This window comes from Myotis brandtii, unplaced genomic scaffold (genome assembly GCF_000412655.1).
Source record: "Myotis brandtii unplaced genomic scaffold, ASM41265v1 scaffold382, whole genome shotgun sequence".
Lineage (NCBI taxonomy): Eukaryota > Metazoa > Chordata > Mammalia > Chiroptera > Vespertilionidae > Myotis > Myotis brandtii.
The window spans coordinates 523,983-528,949 of record NW_005364671.1 but is presented as its reverse complement, the minus strand read 5'-3'; positions in this window follow the sequence as shown (position 1 = coordinate 528,949).

Sequence of the window (4,967 nt, the reverse complement as noted above, 5' to 3'; positions counted from 1 at the left end):
TGGGGCTGAGGCTCCGGCTGCAGCAACAGCCCCGTCCAGGCCCCACCCACGCCCCGCCCAGGGGCGGGGTTCGTGTTAGCCCCGCCCCATCTCTGTTGCCCACAGGTGTCCATGTATCTCGGGGGCCCTGAGCTCCCTAATATCAGGGTGACAATCGTGATTTATCTTTTTAAATTTATTGATTAGGGAGAGGGAGAGGGAGGATGAGAGAGAAAGACCGGTTTGTTGTTCCACTCGTTTATGCATCCGTTGGTTGCTTCTTGTGTGTATGTGCCGGGACCCACAACCTTGGCGTGTAGGGAGATGCTCTAACCAACTGAGTGACCCGGCCAGGGCTCTATGTGATTTATCTTAATCCTCACGCCTCGTTCCACAGACTGAACTTTCTGGGTGATCAGAGAGCTTTGATGAGAAAGTAGATGATGGTGGGTACCGAGATTTGCCATTTCCAAAGCACTTTCCTGTCCCTCACATCACTTCATCCTCACAGAAGCCTAGGGAGAGGCGCGAAATCTGAACTGCTGACTACAAGAGGAAACTAAGCCAGATACCTTGGCATTGTCCTCTACCCTATGCCCTACATCCCATCAGTCTGTAATAATACCTCCTTAACATATCCTACCGATCCCTTCCCTTTCTCTCCGTCTCCACTGCTCTCTCTCTGGTTCAGGCCTCCTCGCTTCTTGCCTGGACTAGTGCAACCGCTTCCTAATGGGTTTCCCTGCTTCCACTCTGCAATCCACCCTCTGCACCAGCAGCCTGAATGATCATTCTAAATGTCACCATATTGCCATCAAGCTTGTTAGACAACACACACACACACACACCCTCCAGGGGCTCCCCATTACCAGCAGCGGCCTAGAGTGAGAAAGGCTTCTGGCCTGGTCATCAGGAAGTCCCAACTCCACTAGAGAAGGCAGGTATATGAGGTAATTAGCACCGTACCCTCCCACCCTGACCTGGACTTCAAGTCTTCCTGAAGTCACGGAAGCAAGCTGCCGGCTTTGGTTTAGAATCATTGTCCTTTCCCACACTCTTCCCCATCTCAAATCTTAGAGGTCAGATACCAGAACCATTTCCCCCTCAGGTTCCATTATGACCCTATCTACAATTTGTCTCTCCAATTTGGGAACCACCCAATTGAAAGCCCCTCTGATCTACTTTTCTGGCAGACTCATTCTTATACTGTTCTGAGCTTCTCTCCCCAACTTCCATTCACCTTCCCACTGTCCATCTCCTGGCAGCCCTTTCTACTGTGCCCCCTAGAATCCTGTCCCTTTGTCAACAAACTCCTACACCCTCTACTTCCTCAGAGAGTAGTCAGATTCGTTTTTTGCCTTTATCAAAGTTTGACCCTCCTCCAAGACTCCTCTTGTAGCCCTCTACAAGAAGGCTTCTCACCTTTCCACTCCCCTCACATCACAGGACCAGGGGGCAGTGGCAGCACTGCTACTTCCATGCTTGTACAAAAGTTCCTTCTCCTTGGCGCTCCAGCCGTATTACCTTCTACCCTTCCTCATCACTGACCCCCAATTGCTTCCTATGCATTGATGATTTCAGCTCCTGGCTCCTGGTCATCCTCACTAGCCCCTGTCCTGCCATCCTCCTGGTGACTTCAGTAGCCATGTGGCTTCCTGATCCCTCAGTCCTTGGTCTCCTCTTCACATCACCTCGGCCACTGGCTCCCATGGCCACACTCTGATCTCTATAATCACCCAGAACTAGTGTCTCTGTGATCTTAAGATCAAATATTGCATGCTGCCTGCTCTCTCACTCCCTTTCTCCCACAAAACCCTAGTTTCCTCATTTCAAAATGGGTGTGATGATAATGATTATTCATTCTTCACAGGCATAATGAGCCAACATATAAAACCATCCTCTTACAGTTGCAAAACAATAGGAGAACAGATGGTGTTGTGTTTATGTAGCCTCGGGTCTTCTGATTACTTTCTCCCTCTCCTTCCCCTGAAAGGCCATCTAGTGAAATGGAAAGAGCACAGACTTGCAAACAGACAGCTTTGGTTCCACCACTTGCTTGCTGTGTGATCTTAGGTAAATTACCTACTTTTTCTGACACAGGCACCTCATTCTTATTTGTAGAAATAGCAATAGTGAGAGCTAGCTCCCAGGGTCATTCACAATGAAGATCAAGTAAGAAAATGAGATAGCGACTGGCAAGCACTTGACAAAGTGACAGGGACATAGTATACACTCAGTAAATTGGAAACACTTTCATTATTACAACAGAAAAGTGCTATTTCTAACCACAATTCCCTTCTAAGAAGGATACACCCTAACACACAGAAGGCCCTTCGTCTTACTTAGGGTCCTGAGGAGTGTGAATATGTTAAGTGTGGGAAGAGAAAGCAGGAACACTAAATTGCTCTGTGTAAAAAAAAAGCGGGGGAGGACAATTTGAAATTCACTCAGCAAAATGGGAAGGAGAGGTAATAAAGAGAGCCTTCACAATGGGAGATGGACTGGAGTTTTCAATATACAGGGGACAGGGAGACCAAAGAGAAGGCTAATCCAGTGAGGTCAAGAGATCATGAGCCCTAACTGGTTTGGCTCAGTAGATAGAGCATCAGCCTGTGGATCAAAGAGTCCCGGGTTTGATTCCAGTCAAGGGTACCTACCTTGGTTGCAGGCTCTTGGTTGCAGACTCCTCCTGACCCAGGCCTGGTCAGGGCTTGTGTAGGAGGCAGCCAATCAATGTGTTTCTGTCTTTCCCTCTCTTTTCCACTCTCCCTAAAAATCAATGGAAAAATATCCTCGGGTGAGAATTAACAACAACAAAAGAAATCATGAGATCTGAGCTGGGAAATGCAGTGGGGCGTTAAAGAATGAAAGGACAAGATTTGGTGACTGATTGGCTCTACATTGGGGAGAAAAGAAATTGCGGCAACTAGGAGAGCACTCTGACTTGGGTGGTACCATTCCCTATGAAAAAGGGAACAGAAGACAGCCTTGGGGGTCCAGAAGAGGGTTACAGGAAGTCTACTTGTCTATTTAGCTTTCTCACAGGGCTTGGTAAGGGAAGTAAATAAGTCGCGCGCACACCCCCGCCCCCCCAAACCTTTTGCAAAGGTTTAGTCTCATACTCCCCCTTGTGCTCTAAATAGGAACTGCATTCTCTCAGAACTGACCAGTAGCCATAGTGCTGAAATCAGCCAAAGTATAGGGGTTGAAAGAAAAGGAACTAACATTCCACTGTATTTATACAGCACATTGTTTATCCATTCATCCATTGACACACACTTGAGTTGCTTCCACCTTGGCTTTTGTGAAAAAATGCTGCTATAAACATGGGTGTGCAAATGTCTACTTGAGTTTGTGCATTCAATTCTTTGGGATAATATACTCAGAAGTGGAATTGGTGGTCAAATGGTAAATATTTAACTACCTGAGGAATCTTGGAAAACTACTTTTTGGAAAATGAGGATCTTGATATCAATTCACTGGGTATCAATTTCTGTGCTCATTTATCTCTTGTAAAGTCTTTATGTTCTCCAGCTTGAAAACTGTTCTGAGTTACACCTTGAAATATAAAGAAGGTAACAAAGTGTAGTGGGAAAGGCATGAGTTTGGAGTAAGACAGGGGTGGTTAGAATCCAGCACTTAGTCTAGATACTGAGGGCAAGCCACTCCTGTCTCCAATATTTCCTTTTCCATAAAATGAGGCTAATATTACCTATCCTACAGGACCACTGATGGAATATAAAGAGAACAGATGAAAAGAACCTACCACAGAATGGGACAATTCACTTAAAAGCACATTGTTTTGGGACCTTGGTGCACAGAACAGAGGAATAGCCCCCTGCCTGGAAGAGCATGGCTGCCTGGTGACAGCCACAGATGTACAAATAGGTAACTACAGTATGTGGTGAGGAGCCAAGATAGATGTATTAGGGGAGGGACATTTTATCCTCATGAGAAAGGTCAGCAAAGACTCTGGAAGAGGTGGCTCAAAATGTGGATGAATAAAAAGAAAAGTGTCTTAGCCCAGTCAGCGTGGCTCAGTGGTTGACTGTCAACCTATGAACCAAAAGGTCACGTACCTTGGTTGCAGGCTCTTGGTTGCAGGCTCCTCCTGACCCAGGCCCAGGTTCAATTCTGGTCAGGGCACATGCCTGGGTTACGCTCGATCTCCAGTGTAGGGTGTGCAGGAGGCAGCCGATCCAATGATTCTCTCTCATCATTTAGGTTTCTCTCTCTCTCTCCCTCTCCCTTCCTCTCTGAAATCAATAAAAATATCTTTTTTTAAAGGAAAGATGTTTTAGGCAATGGAAGCTAGCCAAGCAAAGACACAAGAGCATAAAAGAGCACGTTGTGAATGGAACTTGAAACAATTTGGTGTCACCACAACATAAAAATGTGAAGTCATGAATGGGAATGAGTTTAAAGAAGTAGGCAGCTGCTTAAAGGCCAAGGTGAAGATCTTGACTTTATCCCGTGCCTTGGTTTTACCATGTTTCAAATCCTTCTGTAAAATGGAGATTATAATGTACCTTTCTCACAGGGCTATTAGGACTAAAGGCAAATGAAATGGAATAACACAGAGCACTCAGAAGACTGCCTGGCACATAATGAGGCCGAAGTGTTTCCTAATATTAATATTATTGTCTTGAAGGTGAAGGGAAAGGCTTCAAGCAGGGGAGTGACACTGTCATATTTGCATTTTGGAAAGCAGGGAAGATGGATTGTAGGAGAGAATATTGGTAGTAGACAAATTAAGAGGCTGTCACAAGAAATAGTCTAGGAAACAGAAAAAGTCTGCCGTGCACCAAAACAGCAATAATGAGGATGGAGTGAATTCAGCTGTTTAAAAAAGTAGAATTGATGAGCTCTGATGGCCATTTGAATGTAGAAGGTATGAGAGTACTAAATTAGGCCCTCAAGATTAGTTTACTCTCTGATCTCCCTCCCTCCCTCCATTTTCCAATAACAGAAAGGCCATAACAACATAC